The following is a 10,190-nucleotide window of genomic DNA, read 5'->3' on the forward strand; positions in this document are numbered from 1 at the left end:
GGTAGTTTGTTACTTGGCATTCAATTAATGATAAATTTTGCACATTTTTACGTGTTTTTCATATTCAAATAAGCCAAATATATTTTTGATATATTAATGTCTGGATTCTCTTAACAACCTCGGGATCACAGACCCAGGCGAAATCTCACAAAGACAAGAGCTTGGCTCCGGCCGGGAATCGAACCCTGGTCGGCAAGCTTATATAGACAGTGACTAACCCACTTGGCCACGAACAAAGATAAAAGTCAATGACAATTCTAGTGTACTTATACCTGTCGAATTCAGGTATTTTGTACTTAGAATTGAAATTGAAAAAATACCTGAATTCGACAGGTATAAGTACACTAGAATTGTCATTGACTTTTATCTTTGTTCGTGGCCAAGTGGGTTAGTCACTGTCTATATAAGCTTGCCGACCAGGGTTCGATTCCCGGCCGGAGCCAAGCTCTTGTCTTTGTGAGATTTCGCCTGGGTCTGTGATCCCGAGGTTGTTAAGAGAATCCAGACATTAATATATAAAAAATATATATGGCTTATTTGAATATGAAAAACACGTAAAAATTTGCAAAATATATCATTAATTGAATGCCAAGTAACAAACTACCAATTAGCTACGATGGTGAAGATGGGTTGATTTCAATTCTAAGTACAAAATACCTGAATTCGACAGGTATAAGTACACTAGAATTGTCATTGACTTTTATCTTTGTTCGTGGCCAAGTGGGTTAGTCACTGTCTATATAAGCTTGCCGACCAGGGTTCGATTCCCGGCCGGAGCCAAGCTCTTGTCTTTGTGAGATTTCGCCTGGGTCTGTGATCCCGAGGTTGTTAAGAGAATCCAGACATTAATATATCAAAAATATATATGGCTTATTTGAATATGAAAAACACATAAAAATGTGCAAAATTTATCATTAATTGAATGCCAAGTAACAAACTACCAATTAGCTACGATGGTGAAGATGGGTTGATTTCAATTCTAAGTACAAAATACCTGAATTCGACAGGTATAAGTACACTAGAATTGTCATTGACTTTTATCTTTGTTCGTGGCCAAGTGGGTTAGTCACTGTCTATATAAGCTTGCCGACCAGGGTTCGATTCCCGGCCGGAGCCAAGCTCTTGTCTTTGTGAGATTTCCCCTGGGTCTGTGATCCCGAGGTTGTTAAGAGAATCCAGACATTAATATATCAAAAATATATATGGCTTATTTGAATATGAAAAACACGTAAAAATGTGCAAAATTTATCATTAATTGAATGCCAAGTAACAAACTACCAATTAGCTACGATGGTGAAGATGGGTTGATTTCAATTCTAAGTACAAAATACCTGAATTCGACAGGTATAAGTACACTAGAATTGTCATTGACTTTTATCTTTGTTCGTGGCCAAGTGGGTTAGTCACTGTCTATATAAGCTTGCCGACCAGGGTTCGATTCCCGGCCGGAGCCAAGCTCTTGTCTTTGTGAGATTTCGCCTGGGTCTGTGATCCCGAGGTTGTTAAGAGAATCCAGACATTAATATATCAAAAATATATATGGCTTATTTGAATATGAAAAACACGTAAAAATGTGCAAAATTTATCATTAATTGAATGCCAAGTAACAAACTACCAATTAGCTACGATGGTGAAGATGGGTTGATTTCAATTCTAAGTACAAAATACCTGAATTCGACAGGTATAAGTACACTAGAATTGTCATTGACTTTTATCTTTGTGCGTGGCCAAGTGGGTTAGTCACTGTCTATATAAGCTTGCCGACCAGGGTTCGATTCCCGGCCGGAGCCAAGCTCTTGTCTTTGTGAGATTTCGCCTGGGTCTGTGATCCCGAGGTTGTTAAGAGAATACAGACATTAATATATCAAAAATATATATGGCTTATTTGAATATGAAAAACACGTAAAAATGTGCCAAATTTATCATTAATTGAATGCTAAGTAACAAACTACCAATTAGCTACGATGGTGAAGATGGGTTGATTTCAATTCTAAGTACAAAATACCTAAATTCGACAGGTATAAGTACACTAGAATTGTCATTGACTTTTATCTTTGTTCGTGGCCAAGTGGGTTAGTCACTGTCTATATAAGCTTGCCGACCAGGGTTCGATTCCCGGCCGGAGCCAAGCTCTTGTCTTTGTGAGATTTCGCCTGGGTCTGTGATCCCGAGGTTGTTAAGAGAATCCAGACATTAATATATCAAAAATATATATGGCTTATTTGAATATGAAAAACACGTAAAAATGTGCAAAATTTATCATTAATTGAATGCCAAGTAACAAACAACCAATTAGCTACGATGGTGAAGATGGGTTGATTTCAATTCTAAGTACAAAATACCTGAATTCGACAGGTATAAGTACACTAGAATTATCATTGACTTTTATCTTTGTTCGTGGCCAAGTGGGTTAGTCACTGTCTATATAAGCTTGCCGACCAGGGTTCGATTCCCGGCCGGAGCCAAGCTCTTGTCTTTGTGAGATTTCGCCTGGGTCTGTGATCCCGAGGTCGTTAAGAGAATCCAGACATTAATATATCAAAAATATATATGGCTTATTTGAATATGAAAAACACGTAAAAATGTGCAAAATTTATCATTAATTGAATGCCAAGTAACAAACTACCAATTAGCTACGATGGTGAAGATGGGTTGATTTCAATTCTAAGTACAAAATACCTGAATTCGACAGGTATATGTACACTAGAATTGTCATTGACTTTTATCTTTGTTCGTGGCCAAGTGGGTTAGTCACTGTCTATATAAGCTTGCCGACCAGGGTTCGATTCCCGGCCGGAGCCAAGCTCTTGTCTTTGTGAGATTTCTTCTGGGTCTGTGATCCCGAGGTTGTTAAGAGAATCCAGACATTAATATATCAAAAATATATATGGCTTATTTGAATATGAAAAACACGTAAAAATGTGCAAAATTTATCATTAATTGAATGCCAAGTAACAAACTACCAATTAGCTACGATGGTGAAGATGGGTTGATTTCAATTCTAAGTACAAAATACCTGAATTCGACAGGTATAAGTACACTAGAATTGTCATTGACTTTTATCTTTGTTCGTGGCCAAGTGGGTTAGTCACTGTCTATATAAGCTTGCCGACCAGGGTTCGATTCCCGGCCGGAGCCAAGCTCTTGTCTTTGTGAGATTTCGCCTGGGTCTGTGATCCCGAGGTTGTTAAGAGAATCCAGACATTAATATATCAAAAATATATATGGCTTATTTGAATATGAAAAACACGTAAAAATGTGCAAAATTTATCATTAATTGAATGCCAAGTAACAAACTACCAATTAGCTACGATGGTGAAGATGGGTTGATTTCAATTCTAAGTACAAAATACCTGAATTCGACAGGTATAAGTACACTAGAATTGTCATTGACTTTTATCTTTGTTCGTGGCCAAGTGGGTTAGTCACTGTCTATATAAGCTTGCCGACCAGGGTTCGATTCCCGGCCGGAGCCAAGCTCTTGTCTTTGTGAGATTTCGCCTGGGTCTGTGATCCCGAGGTTGTTAAGAGAATCCAGACATTAATATATCAAAAATATATATGGCTTATTTGAATATGAAAAACACGTAAAAATGTGCAAAATTTATCATTAATTGAATGCCAAGTAACAAACTACCAATTAGCTACGATGGTGAAGATGGGTTGATTTCAATTCTAACTACAAAATACCTGAATTCGACAGGTATAAGTACACTAGAATTGTCATTGACTTTTATCTTTGTTCGTGGCCAAGTGGGTTAGTCACTGTCTATATAAGCTTGCCGACCAGGGTTCGATTCCCGGCCGGAGCCAAGCTCTTGTCTTTGTGAGATTTCGCCTGGGTCTGTGATCCCGAGGTTGTTAAGAGAATCCAGACATTAATATATCAAAAATATATATGGCTTATTTGAATATGAAAAACACGTAAAAATGTGCAAAATTTATCATTAATTGAATGCCAAGTAACAAACTACCAATTAGCTACGATGGTGAAGATGGGTTGATTTCAATTCTAAGTACAAAATACCTGAATTCGACAGGTATAAGTACACTAGAATTGTCATTGACTTTTATCTTTGTTCGTGGCCAAGTGGGTTAGTCACTGTCTATATAAGCTTGCCGACCAGGGTTCGATTCCCGGCCGGAGCCAAGCTCTTGTCTTTGTGAGATTTCGCCTGGGTCTGTGATCCCGAGGTTGTTAAGAGAATCCAGACATTAATATATCAAAAATATATATGGCTTATTTGAATATGAAAAACACGTAAAAATGTGCAAAATTTATCATTAATTGAATGCCAAGTAACAAACTACCAATTAGCTACGATGGTGAAGATGGGTTGATTTCAATTCTAAGTACAAAATACCTGAATTCGACAGGTATAAGTACACTAGAATTGTCATTGACTTTTATCTTTGTTCGTGGCCAAGTGGGTTAGTCACTGTCTATATAAGCTTGCCGACCAGGGTTCGATTCCCGGCCGGAGCCAAGCTCTTGTCTTTGTGAGATTTCGCCTGGGTCTGTGATCCCGAGGTTGTTAAGAGAATCCAGACATTAATATATCAAAAATATATATGGCTTATTTGAATATGAAAAACACGTAAAAATGTGCAAAATTTATCATTAATTAAATGCCAAGTAACAAACTACCAATTAGCTACGATGGTGAAGATGGGTTGATTTCAATTCTAAGTACAAAATACCTGAATTCGACAGGTATAAGTACACTAGAATTGTCATTGACTTTTATCTTTGTTCGTGGCCAAGTGGGTTAGTCACTGTCTATATAAGCTTGCCGACCAGGGTTCGATTCCCGGCCGGAGCCAAGCTCTTGTCTTTGTGAGATTTCGCCTGGGTCTGTGATCCCGAGGTTGTTAAGAGAATCCAGACATTAATATATCAAAAATATATATGGCTTATTTGAATATGAAAAACACGTAAAAATGTGCAAAATTTATCATTAATTGAATGCCAAGTAACAAACTACCAATTAGCTACGATGGTGAAGATGGGTTGATTTCAATTCTAAGTACAAAATACCTGAATTCGACAGGTATAAGTACACTAGAATTGTCATTGACTTTTATCTTTGTTCGTGGCCAAGTGGGTTAGTCACTGTCTATATAAGCTTGCCGACCAGGGTTCGATTCCCGGCCGGAGCCAAGCTCTTGTCTTTGTGAGATTTCGCATGGGTCTGTGATCCCGAGGTTGTTAAGAGAATCCAGACATTAATATATCAAAAATATATATGGCTTATTGGAATATGAAAAACACGTAAAAATGTGCAAAATTTATCATTGATTGAATGCCAAGTAACAAACTACAAATTAGCTACGATGGTGAAGATGGGTTGATTTCAATTCTAAGTACAAAATACCTGAATTCGACAGGTATAAGTACACTAGAATTGTCATTGACTTTTATCTTTGTTCGTGGCCAAGTGGGTTAGTCACTGTCTATATAAGCTTGCCGACCAGGGTTCGATTCCCGGCCGGAGCCAAGCTCTTGTCTTTGTGAGATTTCGCCTGGGTCTGTGATCCCGAGGTTGTTAAGAGAATCCAGACATTAATATATCAAAAATATATATGGCTTATTTGAATATGAAAAACACGTAAAAATGTGCAAAATTTATCATTAATTGAATGCCAAGTAACAAACTACCAATTACCTACGATGGTGAAGACGGGTTGATTTCAATTCTAAGTACAAAATACCTGAATTCGACAGGTATAAGTACACTAGAATTGTCATTGACTTTTATCTTTGTTCGTGGCCAAGTGGGTTAGTCACTGTCTATATAAGCTTGCCGACCAGGGTTCGATTCCCGGCCGGAGCCAAGCTCTTGTCTTTGTGAGATTTCGCCTGGGTCTGTGATCCCGAGGTTGTTAAGAGAATTCAGACATTAATATATCAAAAATATATATGGCTTATTTGAATATGAAAAACACGTAAAAATGTGCAAAATTTATCATTAATTGAATGCCAAGTAACAAACTACCAATTACCTACGATGGTGAAGACGGGTTGATTTCAATTCTAAGTACAAAATACCTGAATTCGACAGGTATAAGTACACTAGAATTGTCATTGACTTTTATCTTTGTTCGTGGCCAAGTGGGTTAGTCACTGTCTATATAAGCTTGCCGACCAGGGTTCGATTCCCGGCCGGAGCCAAGCTCTTGTCTTTGTGAGATTTCGCCTGGGTCTGTGATCCCGAGGTTTTTAAGAGAATCCAGACATTAATATATCAAAAATATATATGGCTTATTTGAATATGAAAAACACGTAAAAATGTGCAAAATTTATCATTAATTGAATGCCAAGTAACAAACTACCAATTAGCTACGATGGTGAAGATAGGTTGATTTCAATTCTAAGTACAAAATACCTGAATTCGACAGGTATAAGTACACTAGAATTGTCATTGACTTTTATCTTTGTTCGTGGCCAAGTGGGTTAGTCACTGTCTATATAAGCTTGCCGACCAGGGTTCGATTCCCGGCCGGAGCCAAGCTCTTGTCTTTGTGAGATTTCGCCTGGGTCTGTGATCCCGAGGTTGTTAAGAGAATCCAGACATTAATATATCAAAAATATATATGGCTTATTTGAATATGAAAAACACGTAAAAATGTGCAAAATTTATCATTAATTGAATACCAAGTAACAAACTACCAATTAGCTACGATGGTGAAGATGGGTTGATTTCAATTCTAAGTACAAAATACCTGAATTCGACAGGTATAAGTACACTAGAATTGTCATTGACTTTTATCTTTGTTCGTGGCCAAGTGGGTTAGTCACTGTATATATAAGCTTGCCGACCAGGGTTCGATTCCCGGCCGGAGCCAAGCTCTTGTCTTTGTGAGATTTCGCCTGGGTCTGTGATCCCGAGGTTGTTAAGAGAATCCAGACATTAATATATCAAAAATATATATGGCTTATTTGAATATGAAAAACACGTAAAAATGTGCAAAATTTATCATTAATTGAATGCCAAGTAACAAACTACCAATTAGCTACGATGGTGAAGATGGGTTGATTTCAATTCTAAGTACAAAATACCTGAATTCGACAGGTATATGTACACTAGAATTGTCATTGACTTTTATCTTTGTTCGTGGCCAAGTAGGTTAGTCACTGTCTATATAAGCTTGCCGACCAGGGTTCGATTCCCGGCCGGAGCCAAGCTCTTGTCTTTGTGAGATTTCGCCTGGGTCTGTGATCCCGAGGTTGTTAAGAGAATCCAGACATTAATATATCAAAAATATATATGGCTTATTTGAATATGAAAAACACGTAAAAATGTGCAAAATTTATCATTAATTGAATGCCAAGTAACAAACTACCAATTAGCTACGATGGTGAAGATGGGTTGATTTCAATTCTAAGTACAAAATACCTGAATTCGACAGGTATAAGTACACTAGAATTGTCATTGACTTTTATCTTTATTCGTGGCCAAGTGGGTTAGTCACTGTCTATATAAGCTTGCCGACCAGGGTTCGATTCCCGGCCGGATCCAAGCTCTTGTCTTTGTGAGATTTCGCCTGGGTCTGTGATCCCGAGGTTGTTAAGAGAATCCAGACATTAATATATCAAAAATATATATGGCTTATTTGAATATGAAAAACACGTAAAAATTTGCAAAATTTATCATTAATTGAATGCCAAGTAACAAACTACCAATTAGCTACGATGGTAAAGATGGGTTGATTTCAATTCTAAGTACAAAATACCTGAATTCGACAGGTATAAGTACACTAGAATTGTCATTGACTTTTATCTTTGTTCGTGGCCAAGTGGGTTAGTCACTGTCTATATAAGCTTGCCGACCAGGGTTCGATTCCCGGCCGGAGCCAAGCTCTTGTCTTTGTGAGATTTCGCCTGGGTCTGTGATCCCGAGGTTTTTAAGAGAATCCAGACATTAATATATCAAAAATATATATGGCTTATTTGAATATGAAAAACACGTAAAAATGTGCAAAATTTATCATTAATTGAATGCCAAGTAACAAACTACCAATTAGCTACGATGGTGAAGATGGGTTGATTTCAATTCTAAGTACAAAATACCTGAATTCGACAGGTATAAGTACACTAGAATTGTCATTGACTTTTATCTTTGTTCGTGGCCAAGTGGGTTAGTCACTGTCTATATAAGCTTGCCGACCAGGGTTCGATTCCCGGCCGGAGCCAAGCTCTTGTCTTTGTGAGATTTCGCCTGGGTCTGTGATCCCGAGGTTGTTAAGAGAATCCAGATATTAATATATCAAAAATATATATGGCTTATTTGAATATGAAAAACACGTAAAAATGTGCAAAATTTATCATTAATTGAATGCCAAGTAACAAACTACCAATTAGCTACGATGGTGAAGATGGGTTGATTTCAATTCTAAGTACAAAATACCTGAATTCGACAGGTATAAGTACACTAGAATTGTCATTGACTTTTATGTTTGTTCGTGGCCAAGTGGGTTAGTCACTGTCTATATAAGCTTGCCGACCAGGGTTCGATTCCCGGCCGGAGCCAAGCTCTTGTCTTTGTGAGATTTCGCCTGGGTCTGTGATCCCGAGGTTGTTAAGAGAATCCAGACATTAATATATCAAAAATATATATGGCTTATTTGAATATGAAAAACACGTAAAAATGTGCAAAATTTATCATTAATTGAATGCCAAGTAACAAACTACCAATTAGATAAGATGGTGAAGATGGGTTGATTTCAATTCTAAGTACAAAATACCTGAATTCGACAGGTATATGTACACTAGAATTGTCATTGACTTTTATCTTGGTCGTGGCCAAGTGGGTTAGTCACTGTCTATATAAGCTTGCCGACCAGGGTTCGATTCCCGGCCGGACCCAAGCTCTTGTCTTTGTGAGATTTCGCCTGGGTCTGTGATCCCGAGGTTGTTAAGAGAATCCAGACATTAATATATCAAAAATATATATGGCTTATTTGAATATGAAAAACACATAAAAATGTGCAAAATTTATCATTAATTGAATGCCAAGTAACAAACTACCAATTAGCTACGATGGTGAAGATGGGTTGATTTCAATTCTAAGTACAAAATACCTGAATTCGACAGGTATAAGTAGACTAGAATTGTCATTGACTTTTATCTTTGTTCGTGGCCAAGTGGGTTAGTCACTGTCTATATAAGCTTGCCGACCAGGGTTCGATTCCCGGCCGGAGCCAAGCTCTTGTCTTTGTGAGATTTCGCCTGGGTCTTTGATCCCGAGGTTGTTAAGAGAATCCAGACATTAATATATCAAAAATATATATGGCTTATTTGAATATGAAAAACACGTAAAAATGTGCAAAATTTATCATTAATTGAATGCCAAGTAACAAACTACCAATTAGCTACGATGGTGAAGATGGGTTGATTTCAATTCTAAGTACAAAATACCTGAATTCGACAGGTATAAGTACACTAGAATTGTCATTGACTTTTATCTTTGTTCGTGGCCAAGTGGGTTAGTCACTGTCTATATAAGCTTGCCGACCAGGGTTCGATTCCCGGCCGGAGCCAAGCTCTTGTCTTTGTGAGATTTCGCCTGGGTCTGTGATCCCGAGGTTGTTAAGAGAATCCAGACATTAATATATCAAAAATATATATGGCTTATTTGAATATGAAAAACACGTAAAAATGTGCAAAATTTATCATTAATTGAATGCCAAGTAACAAACTACCAATTAGCTACGATGGTGAAGATGGGTTGATTTCAATTCTAAGTACAAAATACCTGAATTCGACAGGTATAAGTACACTAGAATTGTCATTGACTTTTATCTTTGTTCGTGGCCAAGTGGGTTAGTCACTGTCTATATAAGCTTGCCGACCAGGGTTCGATTCCCGGCCGGAGCCAAGCTCTTGTCTTTGTGAGATTTCGCCTGGGTCTGTGATCCCGAGGTTGTTAAGAGAATCCAGACATTAATATATCAAAAATATATATGGCTTATTTGAATATGAAAAACACGTAAAAATGTGCAAAATTTATCATTAATTGAAAGCCAAGTAACAAACTACCAATTAGCTACGATGGTGAAGATGTGTTGATTTCAATTCTAAGTACAAAATACCTGAATTCGACAGGTATAAGTACACTAGAATTGTCATTGACTTTTATCTTTGTTCATGGCCAAGTGGGTTAGTCACTGTCTATATAAGCTTGCCGACC

Source organism: Palaemon carinicauda, chromosome 6 (assembly GCF_036898095.1).
Source record: "Palaemon carinicauda isolate YSFRI2023 chromosome 6, ASM3689809v2, whole genome shotgun sequence".
Taxonomy (NCBI): domain Eukaryota; kingdom Metazoa; phylum Arthropoda; class Malacostraca; order Decapoda; family Palaemonidae; genus Palaemon; species Palaemon carinicauda.